General features: G+C 37.2%; 1 protein-coding gene across 6 annotated transcripts in view; it reads left to right on the top strand.

Moving 5' to 3' along the window:
* Positions 1 to 18,150, top strand: part of LOC141398713 (neurobeachin-like) — a 906,809-nt gene that overhangs the window by 292,355 nt on the left and 596,304 nt on the right. The window lies entirely within an intron of this gene.

Genomic DNA, 18,150 nt, shown 5'->3' on the forward strand with positions numbered 1-18,150 from the left:
CTGTTGAAATCAAGATACAACTCGCAATTTTTATGACAGAGCTCTGTAGTTTGGTATAGAAGTTTCTATTACTCTTAGGATGTTTGGTATTCCAAATGGGCAATATCGGTCCATGTTTTTATATAGCCTCCATAGAACGGTACTACCCGATTTTCGGTATTGTGAAGGTCTTAGCCTAATTATCACATCGAAATGGCTGACATTTGTTACTTAGTCTTCGTTGGGGGTATTAAACTTTCCACCAGAAACTTGTCGGTATAGGTGTGTTTTGAAGGTTGTGGCCACAATAATCCAACAAAATGGTATTTGGAAATTTGGTATTTGATCTTCTTTTGGGGTATTAAACGTTCCATATGAAATTTTTCGGTGTAGGTCCATGCCTTTATATAGCCCCCATAGAACGGTACCTTCCGATTTTCGGTGTTTTGAAGGTTGTGCCCTCAATATTCCTCGGAAATGGTTGAAATTTTGTATTTAATCTATATTGGAGGTATAAAAATTTGCCCTAGAAACTTATCGGTACAGGTCCACGCCTTAATATAGCCCCCATAGAACAGTACCTCCCTATTTCCGGTATTTTGAAGATTGTGGCCTCAATAATCCATTGAAATGGCTTTAATTTGGTATTTGGTCTTCTTTTGGGGTATTAAGCGTTCCATATGAAATTTGTCGGTGTAGGTCTGTGCCTTAGTATAGCCCCCATAAAACGTTGCCTCCCTACTTTCGGTATTTTGAAGGTTGTGGTCTCAATATTCCACCAAAATGGCTTAAATTTGGTATTTGGTCTTCATTTGGGGTATTAAAAGTTCCATATGAAATTTGTAGGTATAGGTCTAATCCTTCATATAGCCCCCCTAGAACGGTACCTCCCGATTTTCGGTATTATGAAGGTTGTGTCCACAATAATCCACTGAAATGGCTGAAATTTGGTATTTGGTCTTCTAGCGGGTATTAAGCGTTCCATATGAAATTTGTCGGTATAGGTCCACAGCTTAGTATAGCCCCCTTAGAACGTTACCTCCCTACTTCCGGTATTTTGAAGGTTGTGGCTCAATATTCCACCAAAATCGCAGTAGTTTTGTATTTGGTCTTCATTTGAGGTACTTAACGTTCCATATGAAGTTTGTCTGCATAGGTCCTAGCCTTCATTTAACCCCCATTGAATGGTAGCACCCCATTTTTGGCATTTTTAAATTTTTAGCTTCATTATCACACCGAAATGGCTGAAATTTGGTACTTAGTCTTCGTTGGGGTTATTAAACTTTCTCCCAGAAATTGATCAGTATAGGTCCACTCCTTCCTATAGCCCCCATAGAACGGTACCCCCCGATTTTCGGTATTTTGAAGGTTGTGAACACATCAACTCACCGCAATGGCTGAAATTTGGTATCTAGTCTTTGTTGGAGATAAAAGTCTTTCATTCTTTTCATTTTCCTAATTCTGAAAGATGTGACATCAAAATCCCACCGGAAGACAGAAATTTGTTTTTTAGTCTTCCATGGGTTTATAAAATATTCCAGAAGAGTAAAATCAGTATAGGTCCGGGAGTTCCTATATCCCCCAAGAATCGTACCTCTTGATTTTCGGTATTTTGGAGGTTATACCGAAATAGCGGAAATTTCGTATTTAGTCTTCTTTGAGTATAAAAACTTTCCGCCAGAAATTGTTTGGTATATATCGACGTTTTGATATAGCCCCCATAGAACGGTACCTTCCGAATTTCTGTATTTTGAAGGTTGTTGTTGTTGTAACAGTGTTTTATTATTATGTTTGTATGTTCGTTCTCCTGTTCAATCTGGCTCTGGATCTATCTCCAGTTCCAGGAAAGTGGCTACTTCGATGGGATATAACCACAGATCCACTGGAGTTAGAAGAGTAGGTTTGGCAAGGCAGTTGAATAGGTGCTTAGTATCGTGCGAGCCCATGCCGCATATTGGACAGATGTCTTGCACGGTGCGATCAATTCCCGCCCAATATGAAGTTAGGCGACTGCAATACCCCGATCGTAATTGAGCCAAAACTACTCTGGTTTGTCATGGCAGCTGACGCTCTTCAGCTGCGATAGATGGGGAATGTACTCCGATGACTGCATTCACACTATAATTGCTTGTGGCCTTGGCAACTGTGTCCGTGAGAATGCTGTTCAAACCTGCCTGATATGCCTGTTGATCTAGAGGCTCTCTCCTATATTGCTGCACCTCCGTCTCTAGAGCATGAATATCCTTCCAGATATGTCTGGGTGTATTGGTGGCCAGCAGATGGTGATTGGGATGGCTCTCACGGTAACACCCGAGCAAGTACTGCAACGATAGCATCTCATTGTGTTGCTGTATTGGAAGAATCTTTGCGTCCCCATGTAGATGGTCCACTGTAGATTTGATAAGGCACCCTGTTGCTGTTCTCAGAGCGGCGTTCGGACATGTATTTTGAAGGTTAGCCACATTGTTTTACCGAACTTGCTGATATTTGGTATTTAGTCTTCTTCATAAATAAGAGGAAACTATTGTTCCATTTTACTTCAATACAACTCGTGCTGGAGGATATAACAAGTTCGGCCTTGCCGAACTTAAGGCCGTTCTTAATTGTTTACGGATGCAAATATCACTAAAAAATATCCTGATGGTTATTTAAAATTGTACAATTCGACGAATTTTCTACTGCTCTTTGTGATTTAAGTAGTGAGTTTTTATTACAATGTTTGCGGGCCGATTTCTTCGGCACGTACATCTTAAAACATGGCACAACAAACCAGATGGTGGAGTTGTTTGAACTAATATGACGAAGGTTTCGTAGTGTGTCGAGTTTGTCAGTGTTGATACCTCAGTACTTTACGTTCCAACGGAATCTGCTAATCAATACACCCACTAAGTCTATGATCAAAGAGGTCGTTGGTACATCTAATTTATACGGGCAGTTCGGAAACTTCTTAGCCTAGCACAAAAAGCGCGGTATAAACAGAAAAAAGTTAAGTGTTTTGGAAACTTCCATCTCTGTTATGAACACATGTTAAATTTTGTTTCGATCTGGCAACTCCTTCACATAGAAACAGGTGTTCAAAAAAGACGCATCCGCAATGTTTTTATAATGGAAAAATTAGAAATGCGTGAAGTCATTAAATATTTACATAAGAAAGGTTTATCGGGACAAGAAATTCATAATGATATGGTGAATGTGTTAGGTGAAAGTGCTCCTTCATATGCAACAGTAAAAAATGGGTTGCTGAATTTAAACGTTGTCGTACAAGCATTGAAGATGAACCACGTGGTGGACGTCCAAAAACAGCAACAACAACAGAAATTGTAGCCAAAGTGCATGATATGGTATTAAATGATCGACGAATAAAAGTGCGTGAAATTGCTAATATCATGGGCATCTCAAATGATCGAGTCCATTTATTTTTGCATGAAGAACTACAGTTGAAAAAGCTTTCTGCAAGATGGGTGCCGCATTTGTTAACAGTCGATCAAAAACGCATAAGAATGAATATTTCTCAAGCTTGTTTGGATCGTTTTAAGCGAAATAAAATGGATTTTAAGCGTTGCACAGAGGGGAAATATAGGCCTAAAGTTGCTCAAAACTCAAAATATGAAAATCGTTTTTTATGAAAAAAATGTTGATAAACGGCAACCAGACTCTTTTCTACATTTGCTATAACCATCCCCGACTTTGTAAGATTAACCAATCCAATGCAACAGTCGATTGAACTCAGCCATACTGAAAACAAAAAGTAAATTTTCGAAAACTAAAAAATTAGGTGAACATTAAAATTACACTATTTTCGCGAAAATTTATATTTTTCAAGATTTATTGTTTTTGTACAGTCTCCGAACAAGATTAGCATTTAAAATTTTCAGATTGATTTTACATCTTTGCTCTTTAATAATGGTGATACATATCCTCTTTATGAAAATTTTTAAGATTACTACAATTTCAATAGTGAAAAAGTCTATTTCCCCGTCGTTTCCCGACCATAGTTTCTTCTAATGTTTTATGCGCTTGATTCTCAAATATCAGATTCAATCATAAAAAATTGCGCATATTTGCGCCATTCCGAAAAAATCTAATTTTTCTTAACTAAAATAGGAAATATTTTTATATGGAATTGCAAGGTTTACTCACACTAAATTTTGTTCCGCCTTATAACCGGGGCTCTTATTTATCAGACTAAACCAACACCTATCAAATATGTTTGCATTATTCAGAAACATTCACGGCTTTTCTCATGTGAATTGAGAAAAATTTAATTAAAATAAATTTAAAACGAATTCGAGAAAAACGTCCTGGCTTACAACACAAAAAAATAATTTTTCATCAAGACAACGCACCAGCGCACAAGAGTGTTTTAACAATGGCTAAAATCAACGAATTAAAGTACGAGTTGCTTGACCACCCACCTTATTCTCCTGATTTAGCTCCCAGTGACTTTTACTTGTTCCCAAATCTAAAAAAAAATCCTTTCTGGCAAGCGTTTTACCTCAAAGAAGATGCAATTACAGTTGTAAACCACTATTTTGAAGACATTGAGGAAAACTATTTTAATTAAGGGATAGAATTGCTAGAAAAGCGTTGGACTAAGTGTGTTGAAGTTTCAGGAGATTATATTGAAAAATAAAAACATTTTTGAAAAACTAACTATTCTCTTTCATTGATAGGCTAAGAAATTTCCGAACCGCCTAATGTATATTTTTCGTGTGTGCAAGCACCTTCTAAAGCGGCTACTTTGAGATTTGTTCCCTCATGAGTCATGACTTTTCATTTAGATAGCAAGAACTTATAACCGAAGCGTAGCTTATTACTGATACGCAGGTGTTAATATACGTAGGGAATGAACTTAATATGTAAGTAGCGAGTTAAATATAACCTCCTCCGGAACTTGAGACTCGTTTTATACCGGTATACACCTTTTTTTAGTTTTACAAATTTTTGACGGTCGAAAACCTAAAATCTTGCCAATATGGACCTTTCCAGATTACTCCCATCGTGAGAAATAGTGTTAACCACTTAGACAGACGGATGAACCGACGTGGGGATATTGAATCCAATTTGTTTGAGAAGGATTTGTCCTAGTGGGAATTAAGACCATTTTTTTCAATAAGGTGCATAAAAAAGAGCTTGACTTAAGGCAAGAGTGGGAGACACGGATCTTTTTTGTCTTGCAACACGTATAGGTGCCCAAACATAGCACGGTGCTCTTGAAGCAAGGTTAAATGGAAGGTGCTTACACCTGGGAAATTTTTGCAGATTCTGAAACTACAATGTTAAATAAATCGCGATTCAAGTTTACATTTTTAGGGGATTTTTAGGTTTTCACCATTTTGCTTGCAAACTTCAAGTCCTATCGCAATGGGACTAAAGAAAATGTTGTAGCTATAAGATTGACCTTTATGATAATTTCGTAGGTTTTACCGTTATTTAGATATAGAAGTTCAAATTGGGACAATGCATTGACTGTGTCGCTACCTTATAAAACAATGTCATACATGGTGAGCCTTAACGAACTTTAAAAGAAAACCGCTTACACCTGTGAAGTTTTTGCGGATTTTGAAACAGCAATTTTCATACGTGAGAAAAATCCAAAAACAAGAAAAAATTCCTGGAGGGACTTTTAAAAAATCGCGGTCAAAATTCACATTTTTAGGTTTTTTTAGGTTTTCACAATTTTGCTTGGAAACCACAAGTCCTATCGAAAGGCGACTAAAAAAAATGTTGTAGCAGTGAAAATTGTGTACAAAATTGACCTACATAATATTTTCGTAGGTTTTACCGTTTTTGAGATATAAAAGTTTAGATCAATCAGATTTTGTTCTCAGGTCTTCAAGATTTTGCTTAAAAACCGCAAATCCTATTGGAATGGGACTAAAAAAAGTGTTGTAGTTGTGAAAATTCTCTACAAGATTGGCTTTGGTATCTTTTTCCTAGGTTGTACCATTGAGATATATAAGTTCAAGTAAGAAAGTTGTAGTCATGACACTGTTTTATAAGGAGACGATACAGTCAGTCAATTTTAACTTCTATATCTCAACAACGGTAAAACCTACGAAAATACCAACAAGGTCAATATAGTAGAGAATTTTCATAGCTACAATATTTTCTTTAGTTCCATTTCGATAGGACTTGCGGTTTCCATGCAAAATCGTGAAAACCTAAAAACCCCTAAAAATGTCAACTTAAATCGCGATTTATTTAAAAAGCGCTCCGGCAATATTTTTTTGTTTTTTTGATTTTTCTCATCTACGAACATTGTAGTTTCAGAATCCGCAAAAATTTCCCAGGTGTAAGCACCTTCCATTTAAAGTTGCTTCAAGAGCACCGTGATAGTTATAATTATTCGCTTTGTCCAATGTAGGGTGTCCAAAACCGAAACCGGTTAACCGGTTTTGAGTTACAAAACCGAAACCGGTTTTCGCCAAAAACGTCGTTTTCGGTTAACCGAAAAAACCGGTTATTTGTGTCGGTTAACCGGTTTTAAAAAAGTAGTAATATTTTTAAAATTTCATTACAATTGTATTCTTGAAAGTAAACTAAACAACTAACAAAAGGTACGGCTAAATTATAAATGTCAGATACCTTTAAACTTGAAAATATTTAGTGTAAAATGGCACAATTCCAATATAGTTCAATTGAACGATCTATGAAAAAACTGCGTATACGTAATATCACACGGTTGTTTGAATAACGTTATTCATACGTTTTTGAATTACTACAGTAAACTAAGAACTAGTCGAATTTATGGTTGTAAAGGGCGATAACAAAGTACATTTTGATTCCGGCACGATAATTTGAGGTTCTCAACGCAAGAATGAGAATCCAGACTTAATAAAATGTAAATTTAATTCCTTTGGTACACAATCGTATATTTGTAAGGGCTTTTACTATTCTTAGACCACAATTTTTGACATATGTTTGCTGTCTCCACTTTAAGGTTGAATGTTAAATAACAAGATAATTATATAATAAAGAATTAGTTATACTTAATTTACCCCTTGCCGCACATTTTTTAATCAAATATTTATCAATTATGAGCAATTTTGTACCTATTTTACAAAACCGGTTTAAACCGGTTAACCGGTTTTGAAAATTTTTGAAAACCGAAAACCGGTTTTTGAAAAAACTGAAAATTTCGGTTAACCGAAAACCGCATTCCTTTTTTGTCATTAACCCTGACCTTTAATTAATAGTTAAATAAAACAAGTAAAAAAATATCAGTCGGCTTTGCAGACAGAGATATACCCTCAGCCTATGCAAATTGAAAATTTCATCTACGGACAGATCGAATATATTTAGGGTATTTTCAGAACTTTGCAGCCCTTTTTGGACACTTGAACTTGCTGACAAAAATTTGGATTAGGATTAAAGTTCAAAAGTGTTAACCTTAACCCTGCGTTTACAAATGCCAGTATTGGCAAGACAATATCAAAAATACAAACCTTTTTCACAAATACATTTATAAATTTTTAAATATGTATGGAGAAAAGTATGAATGTATTGGTGAAAATGGTTTGTAACTTTGCTATTGTCTTGTCAATACTGTCTGTGTGTAAACGCCTAGTAAGGAAGGGAGGTAAAGGAATGGACCGACATAGTCAATTATGGAAGTGGATCTTATATTGGGAGTCATATCTTTTCGATAGACATCGCGTCAACTAGTCATTTCAGTGGGTCTTCGTATAACTTTTTTATTAGTATGCCAGTAAGCAAGGACTTGTCCACAGAAAACATAAAATCGCTGTAAACAGGACCACAACGAACAGCATCGGTATACATTTCCGAGTATCTTCGAACAGACCCTAAACTGCACATAGGCACAAATGTTGAACTTTTGTGGGGGAGCTACCCTAAGGAGAGGACCGATGTGTCTCATTTTAGAATTTAAACTAAATTTGGACAAAATATTAGGACATCCAATGTTTGGACCAAATTAGTTGCCCCGTTCAAGAGATATCGAGCATACCATTTTAGTGACATTTTTTAAATAGTGGGGGGAAGTTCCAGGAAGTTGTGCGCCGGTATTGTCCATCTTTGAACTGAAACTAAATTTGAACAAAATATGACGAAGGCCAAATTTTGCACCAAATCGCTTGATCAGTTCGAGAGTTATCGTGGTCTCCACCCACTACATGTGGTGCCATAGGGCTTTTTTACAACTTTCGGGTTTTTTTCTCAAGAAGTATGGACTTGCCCCTGAAAAAAGCTTTTACCATCGTAATGGAGGCAGCGAATGCAACCTTTAACCAACTTATCATAATGACATTGGCTTGAGTACAATAAAAATTAAACATGTGTTTTAGTTCTCAGGCACCATACAGACAAACCAACAACAACAACACACTCTCATCCATACACATAAACCCTTGTGCATGTAATGAACATTTCAATGCACAACAGTACATGCCAGTAGTAACCAGCATTTGGAAGTGAGTTTTTCACTCCCTCGCCTAAGACGGCACTCGGGAGACACGCCAAGGAAGTTTAAAGACGATCGTTGGTGAATTACACAAACAATGCATAGCATTATTATTATGATTATCTTTTATCGCGTGTGCAGACACTTCAAAGTGACGCTTGAGTCACTTAAAAGACGATTGTTTACATTTATTTAAGAATTCAACACATTTGAACAAATATGGGACATTTTTCTATTTAATGATTATATGGCTCGGTGGTGCAGTGGTAAGCATGCTCGCTTTGCACTCTGAAGGTCCGGGTTCGATTCCCAAGCCAGACAACAAAACAAAATAACATTTTTAGCATGACAAAATTGAAAACAAAAAAATAAAAAAATAAAAATTAATAAAAAAATAAATAGAAAAAGATAAAAAATAAATAGAAAAAAATAAAAAAAATATTCCAAGAACTATCGCGGAAATGATCTTCTAGAAGCGTCGCCGAGGTGACTTCCAAGAAGTAACGCTGGCGTGGTTCATTTCTTCGCAACTGAGGTCCCTGCAGGCTGACTTCCGTGACCATCGCCGCGGCTCTTTTCATCGCCTAGGCGACACGCTTAAGTCACTTCAGCGATACTTTTTGCTTGCAGGATAATACAGTTACATTTGTTAGAATTTCTGTAGCATCTCGAAATGTATAACTTAATGTACAACAACAGCACGATCTGCAACTATAACTACAACAACAACTACAATGATTGTGGATATGGAAGCAACTTGTTACAGTTACAATTAACGTTACATTTTTAGTTTTCCGTTTCACTGGCTGTTTGCTACACAGTGTATAGCGAGAAAGGAAAACGAATATATTTTCAGCCAACATTTGTGTAAATTAAGTACGAAGGAAAGAGAAGGGGAAAGGATGAAAAAGAGGCTGGTCTCACCTCCCACCCCCTCCAAACAACCCAATGACTCATTGCTTTACAATTACTATCTGTATTACATTGTTGGAATGTAAAGATAATAGAGGTAGAAAGGATGGAAGGGAGGGAGGGAGAAACTTTTGCCTTTCATCGACAACATCGTCAAGTAAATATAATTTCAAGTGTAAAGTAAATAAGGCATGTAAACCATGTAACATATCCTTTGTGTGCATATGTATGTTGGTTTGTATGCGAACGTTTGTATCTGTGTCTCTTTGAGAGTGTTGCACCAAGTGCAAACAAATGTGAATACAAAAAAAGCTAAATGCAACAACAAAATCGCAAAAAATAAAAATAAACACTACAACTTAAAATGAGGTCAATAACAGGTGAATGATAGTATGAAGTGGATGTGGTGGGTTGAACTTTGAGTACTTTAAGAAACTACACATGTGTGGGTGTGAGTGGTAGTATACTCGTACATATATCTATTTCTCTGTAGTAAAATCATATTGTATGTTTCCCATGCCTGATATTTACATTTAATGAAAATTGAAAGAATGACGTAGAAAATTTTAAATTGCAATTCGAAGACAAAAGTCAAATATCTATTTTTGTTTTGATTAAAATTTCATTGGATAAGGGCTTCTAATCATAGTAAATTTATTGAAAGGAACAAGGGAACTTTTGTAATTATATTTTATACATTTTTATGAGGCCCCAATCAAAGTGCTTCTTCGTCGATTTTTAGGTTTCAAGAGCCACAAAAATTTCTATAAATATGTTTCTATAATTTTACGACCAACGACGGGAGTAGGCCTGAATTTTAAAGTAGATTTCTCAAAGATTTTATGACCTAAAAAACATTAAATATAGAGCAGAATTTAGAAGCAACCAAAATGCAAATAAACTTGGATTTTTTAAAAGATTTTTAGATTTTTGTTTTTTTTTTTTTTAAGTTTTAGGGGCAACTAAAGTGGACGATAAATTTGGATTTTTTAAAGATTTTTAGGAGCAACCAAATTGGACAATCAAAAAGTGAACAACGTGGACACCAAGCCTAAGTTTTTTAAAAAATTTTAAGAGCAGCCATTGTGTACAATAAATATGGATTTTTTAAAGATTTCTAGAAGCAACCATAGTGGACAATAATTTTGGATTTTTTAACGATTTTTAGGAACACTCAAGTGAACAATAAGCATGATTTTTTAAAGGTTTTAGGAGCAACCAAAGTGGACAAAAAGCATATTTTTTTAAAATTTTTTTAGGAGCAACCATTGTGTACAGTATATATGGATTTTTGAAAGATCTCTAGAAGCAACCAAAGTGGACAATAAATTTGAATTTTTGAACGATTTTTAGCAGCGCTCAAAGTGGATGGATGAATCAACCGTATTGAACAAAAAACATGGATTTTTTTCAGATATTTAGGAGCAACCAAACTTGATTTTTTGAAGATTTTTGGAAGTAACAAAAATCGAAATTTGGTATTTAGTCTTCGTTGGGGATATAAAACTTCCTCCCCAGAAATTTGTAGGTATAGGTCCGCGCCATCATATAGCCCCCATAGAACGGTAACTTCCGATTTTCGGTATTTTGAAGGTTGTGGCCACATTAATCCACCGAAATGGCTGAAATTTGTGGTGGAGGGTATAAAAAGTTCGGCCCGACCGAATTTAACGCTTTTCCCACTTGTTTAGTTTTAGGTGCATCCAAAGTGCGCAATTTACGTGGAGTTTTTATACATTATTGGTAGAACCATAATATACAAAAAAATTGATTTTTTAAAGATTTTAGCAGCAACCAAAGACCACAATAATCGTGGATTTTTTTAACGATTTTTAGCAGCAACCAAAGGCCACAACTTATGTCTGGCGAGCTTTTATACTCTCCGCTAATTCTGGTAGGGGTATCCTCATCGACCGTGCAAAACGTAGACCTACGAATCTCCTGCGCCAGCACTATACTCCTTTAGTCGTTTCTGAGGACCGAATGCCATAACTCATGATGAGCATTGGATTTCCCCAAAGGCCAGACGGTTATGACCTTCCAAAAGCAGGCTTATGTTGAACATATATTCTGGTGTAAGCTATTTATGGGCGGGAAGTATACGTTCAGCAACTCTACATCGGCAGTTCCACCCCAAAAAAGCTGTAAGCTGCTGCAGTTCTTATTGAGCTTGGTGTCCTGCACCGCCGCGGCCATGATATTCTTCCGACTCATGAAATCCACTATTTTCTCGATCTTACCTCGGTGTCCATTGACATTCAATTTCACGGATGCACTTTCATGGATGGTGTTAAGTGTTGCTTACGCGGCTCCTGTTGGGGAGACTGCGGGGGAGTCGCGTATTCTGATGATGCCTACTCAATGGGGGGTTATGTTCACGCAGCATGCAGCATCTTATTGAATATTGAGTGTAATGGATCCGGATGTGACAAACTGAGCACACATAAATTGGTTATGTGTTGTTTCCTCCGGCCTGGCACAGACCAAAAGAAACCGGACCAGGCATTCCGGGATATGCTGCTCCCAACACAGAAAAACGTTACAAATACAAATGTGTACAATGTAGTGGCAGCGGCTGGTCGGAAAATGGGTGTTGTGCTCTAAAAAAGAACCCGCTGCCGCGGGATTGACCTGTAATTGTGAGGGCTGCAGGTATTCTATGGGTAATCAATTTCATTAGTACATGCTGAAAAATATATGTTAGAAAAACGTTTGGATACAAACAAACATATGTTTGGGACCGGTTGCAAACAAATATATGTTTGCACCGAAACTCAATATGTTTGTGCCCAAACAACATTTTGTAATATATCTAAATTTTATTTGTTTGGGTACCAACATATTTTTATGTTACTACTTACTTAGCTGGCCTATTACAGAACATTTGTTCTATTAGCCGAACTAAGAAAAGATCTCCAATTCTCTCTATTTGTTGCTTCACTCCGGAATACCGCGCCTTTTCATCTCTTCATCCATTTGTTTGCGCCATCTATTCTTTGTCCTGTCAATTCTGCGTGCACCGCCAAGCGGTTCGTATTTATACGCCTTTTTAGCGGGTTCATCATCGTTCATTCTTATGATATGGCCTAGCCAACGCAATCGTTGCATCTCAATACGTTTAACTATATTGATGTCGTTGTATAGCAGATACAGCTCGTGGTTCATGCGACGTCGATACTGACCGTCAACGCAGATTGGTCCGTAAATCTTTCGAAGAATTTTTCTCTCAAACACACCACGCACTGCCTTATCTGCTTGCGCAAGTACCCAGGCTTCGGAACCATACACCAGCACGGGTAGTATCAGTGTTTTGTAAAGCCTTATTTTTGTTTGACGAGATGTGGCTTTGTTTTTAAACTGCTTACTTAAGCCAAAGTAGCATAGGTTAGCCAATACAATTCTTCTTTTTATTTCACAACTGATGTCGTTTGTTGTGTTTACGGCGGTGCCGAGGTAGACGAAGTCTTTTACTACCTCAAAATTATAGGAACCAACGTCGAGAGTTGGCCCGATCTCTATGGAGGCATTGCGCGTCGACACCCTCAACTTAGTCTTCCCGCCGTTTACCGCCAGACCACTTTAGCAGATTCTCCTTCGACCTTCATAAAGGCATCTGTTACTTATTTTACTGATCGTCCCATGATGTCTATATCATCAGCATAAACAAGTAACAGGTGGCTATTGGTGTAGATTGTGCCACTTCTTTTGACGTTTGCCTCTCGAATAACCTTTTCCAGCAGGATGTTGAAGATATCACACGATAGGCTGTCTCCTTGCCTGAAACCTCTATTGGTACAAAATTCTTCGGAGAGGTTCTTTCCTATTTTAACTGAGGATCACGTGTCAGTTAAAGTCATTTTACAAAGCCGAATGAGCTTTGCGGGGATATCAAATTCAGACATGGCTTGGAATACCTTTGAACGTAGTGGGCTGTCGAAGGCTGCTCTATAATCGACAAAGAGGTGGTAGGAGTCGATCTGCATCTCTTGGGTCTTCTCCAGGTAAATATCTGGCCAATGGTGGACTTGCCAGGTCTAAAGCCGCATTGGTATGGCCCAATTATCTCGTTGACCATAGGCTTTAGTCGTTCGCACAATATCCCTGTCACGATCTTGTAGGCAATCGGGAGTAGACTTATGCCCTTATAGTTAGAGCATACAGTCTTATCTCCTTTTTTTATGGACCGGGCACAGGATACTCAGGTTCCAATCGTCGGGTACTCGTTCTTCCTACCAGATGGTGCTAGCTAGTTGATGAATACACCTTATCAGCGTGTCGCCTCCGGTTTTGAAGAGCTCGGCTGGTAAGCCATCGGCTCCGGCTGCCTTATTATTCTTCAGCCGATTTATTGCTGTCTTTACCTCATCTTGGCTGGGCGGTATACATTCAATACCATCTTCTGGGATTGGATATGTGCTATCCTCGTCGTCTTCACTGGATACCAACAGGTTTGAAAAAGGCTCTTTCCTCGGGATGAGGTGTGCTTTGATTAAGCAATTGGGCTAGTTGAGGAATATGCTGTGGCTATCTGTTGTGTTTGCAGCTTACCGATGCCTAATTTTCGTGTTGTGTCTGTTCGCACTTTGCTTGCTACGTTTAATCGGGTACCTACCTTTGCTGCAACGAGGTAGTGGTCCGAATATATGTTTGCACCTCGGAACGATCGTACATCCAACACGCTCGATGAATGTCTTCCATATATCACAACGTGACCAATTTGATTTCTTGTTTTCTGATCTGGAGACAGCCAGGTGCCCTTATGGATGTCAAGATGTTTAAATCTGGTGCTGCTAACTACGATGTTTTTTGCCGCTGCGAAGTCTATCAGCCTCATACCATTATCAGATGTTTCATTGTGGAGACTGAATTTTCCGACTGTTGGGCCAAAGATATTTTCCTTTCCAATTTTGGCATTAAAATCGCCAGGAATAATTTTAATGTCATGGGCAGGGCAACGGTCCGACTCCGACTAACTACAAATCCGCAACCAAACTCATGTTTTATGTCATGGCAGCTATAATAGAGTGCGTCACCTTTAGGTGTTGTTGTGACGTCTTTCCCGTTCCATCGTATTTCCTGTATGGCAGTAATGTCGGCCTTGTACTTTTCAAGTACATCTGCAAATGCGTAAACTCCACCTTCTATATAAAGTGTGCGAACATTCCAGGTGCAGATTCGCAGATCATGGTCCTCAAAACGTGTGCGGGGGTCGTCAACTTTAGAGGGATTTGTTTTTCTTTTGTTTTTTCATAGTAGGCTGCTTTTTCCAGGGGAGGGTTACTAACCCAGCGCCCAAACCCAAGTTTTTAACGTTCTTATGAGTGAACGCGCGGCACATGTTAACGGGTGTTAAAGGCAGCTGCCCAGGTGATACCACGGGGAGGTCAGTGTCCACTTGAGATGAGAGAGGGACCAAGATAAATCCTGGACTTTGCCATGTTAAAGCCGGTCAGGAACGTTCCTTGGTATCTCTCATCCCCTACGTTACAACATGTTTTTTTATAAAAAGCTGTGCGTATGGTGCAATAGAAGACGCAGAAGTGACGACGAGAGGGTAAAAAAGTTTGTTTTTGATTTGGTGGTGTGTATGCGGTCAAACGCGTGTGTTTCGTTCTTTGTTGTTGTTGCGGTTTATTCTTCCACATGCAGTATTTTTTTCTGTAACTCAAAGTTTTACCAACGTTGCAAGCGAAGAGAGAAAGAAAAAAACAGTGGTATGTCTTATTTTTGTTATTTTTTTTTCGTTAAAGGTAGAGAGCATTTTTTCTTCAGTTTCCTCAAGACAATCGTTCAGTGAAGAGGATTAAGAGAGTGAATAAATCAGTGTATTTTCTTTAAGTAATGGTTTTTTTTAGTATATTAAATGCCAAATACACTCTATAATTGGAAAATTTATAATTGAATCAAAAATGTGAATGGAAATAATTTATTGGACAAAGAAGAAATCGCATTTAATATGAATGTATTTGAAATATGGATGTACCTATTTTTTATATTATATAATCATTTGATTCCAGATACCGATTTTCCGTTGATGATTTTTACTTTGAGGAGAATATATTACATTTTACAACTAACGAGAATCGTTCAACAATGTTTCTATATTTTATTATTAATATTTATTTGTTTTTTTTTTCTTAAAGTGTGACTCTACTTCTTGTATTTGGAATTTTGTATGTAGCTATGCGTCTGTTGTTGCTTTTGTGTTTGGTATTTCTACCACCACCATTTAATGTGTGTGTATTTGTATGTTTTTTGTGGCTTCTGGGTTTGTATTTATATTTCATCCAAACATACATTTGTTTGCACCCATACATATACTTGTTTGCAGGACCCAAACTTATGTTATGTTTGGGACTGTTGCAAGCATATATATGCTTGGGACATATGTTAGAGAGGGCCCTTTTTTCTAAGTGTACTCTCGTTAATATGTGTTCCACAGGAACAAATATTCCAAAGAACCAAAATTTTTGAATTTCTCTGGTCATGATCTGCAGGTAAGGTCACATTAGGCAAATATTTTTTCCAGCAACAGCAAGAATGACAAAACCTATGGTGGACATTTATTTATACTCGTATTTCTCTTCTTTTTACAGTGTTTTATTTAACTTGCTTTGGTGTGTGTTTATTGTGAATTATAATATACACAATTCGTAGATAAATCTCTTTCTATTCATTTGTTAACTGAAATGTTTATTTCTTATCTTCGATATTTAAGATAAACTAACTAAAATCTCTTGATACTCATTATGTTTGGCTCCTAAAACTATGCTACAAGAATGTTTGTTTTTTATTCTCTCAACAACATCATATTGAACAAAGAGTTGTTGTCTACTGACTATTGTCGTCATTGTCGACATCGTCAATGTTTCTTACATGCCATACTGAATGTTTTGTATTGTTATTGTTGCTATTTTAGTTTTTCTTCTTCTTTGTTTCTATTTTTGTTGCCCGTTTCAATGTTGTTTTAGTAGTCATCATCTTCAATATAAAAACGTACATCGTGCTGTTGTTACTGGTTTTGTTGCTGCTGTCATTAGAACTCCCTGGAGTGTAGTTTGTTTAAATTGCTGAAAATGCCAACTGTCGTCGTCTTCTTCATGTGTGAGTGTGTTTGTGTGTGTACGCGTTCAAACAACAAATCCATATGCTATAGTATATTTATAGCATACATACATACTCGTATGTATGTTTGTACGCGGATATACTATAGTCTCATGTACAATAAAAAGAGTTCACATCATGTGCTGCTCCTCTGTTGTGTTTACTTTTTTAACACAAACGACAAGTTTTAGATTTCCCAACACAAACACTTGCATAATGAAAGAGTTTAGTTGTGCGTTAAATCCTAAACAGAAACAAATGAGCTAGGGGATCTATGTATGGATGTACGCGTACATCCATATAGCTTAATGTGGATATGTAATGTGGGTTAACCCAACACACAATTTTTTTTTTAACAACAAGTAGGAAATTTATGTAATAAGTAGAAAGCGGAATTTTATGCAACCTCTATTTTTGATCCGATTTACGTCAAATTGTGGGACTATATTTTTTGCAATCGAAACATATCACATATGCAATAATATGCAAAATGCATAAACTATGCATATGCAAATATTATTTTTTGCATATGAAAAATTTATGCATTTAACATATTTTCCTATGCAACAATTATTTCAATATTATCTTCAAAAATGTTTATATGTAAATTTTTTTTGTTTAAAATTCTCTCCAGACAAGTCAATAAAATAGAGAAATGTATAACTACAGCCACAACCTTCAAGATAGCGAAAATCGGGTGGTATCGTCCTATGGGAGCTATATGTAGGCCAGAACCTATACCGACAAATTTCAGGTGGAAAGTTTTGTACCCCCAACGAAAACTAAATACCAAATTTTAGCAATTTCGGAGCAATATTGTGGCCACAACCTTTAAAATATCGGAAATCGGGAGGTATTGTTTTATGGGAGCTATATGAAGGCCTTGCAGTGATTTGGGGGGCACCGTGGTGCAATGGTAAGCACGTCCGCCTTGCACTCAAAAGGTCTGCGGTTCGAATCCCAGGCCAAGCAACATCAAATTTACAGCGGTGTCAAAATTCCCCCTCAGTAATGCTGGCGACATTTCCTGAGTATTTCGGCCTTGAAAAACTTCTCTACAAGTGGTGTCGTAAGACACGCCGTTCGGACTCGGCGATAAAAAGTAGGTCCCATATCATTGAGCCAATATGAATCGGCGTGCACTCATCGATATGAGAGAAGTCTCCCTTGTCCTATCTGGGATGTTGTGGGAACATATGTATGTATGTATGTATGTATGAAGGCCTGGACCTTTACCAACAAATTTAAGTTGGAAATTTGTATAACCCCAACGAAGACTAAATACCAAATTTTAGCAATTTCGGGACAACATTGAGGCCACAACCTTCAAAATATCGGAAATCGGGAGATGCTGTTCTATGGGAGATATATGAAGGCCTGGACCTTTACCAACAAATTTAAGTATAAAATTTTTATACCCCCAACTAAGACATATACCAAATTTAAGCCATTTCGGTGGGATATTCAGGCCACAAATCCTTGTATATGGTTTTGCATATCGTCACCTGAACCAATACCTTTTGTTCTCAATTCATTTAATATCCTCTTGGTTTATTAATAGGTTTCTACAATTTTTTCGAGTTTTGTAACTTTTTGGAAAAAAACTCGTTCCCCTACTCCAAGAATTTGTAAAGTGTTCACATCACTTTGAATAAATATAGCGTTATGTTTACTAGGGTCACTCGAAAACTTCCTGGCCTAGGCAACTCGCAGTGTCGCCAGGTGTGTTT

Source organism: Musca autumnalis, unplaced genomic scaffold (genome assembly GCF_047663935.1).
Source record: "Musca autumnalis isolate F117 unplaced genomic scaffold, ASM4766393v1 scaffold_3, whole genome shotgun sequence".
Taxonomy (NCBI): Eukaryota; Metazoa; Arthropoda; class Insecta; order Diptera; family Muscidae; genus Musca; species Musca autumnalis.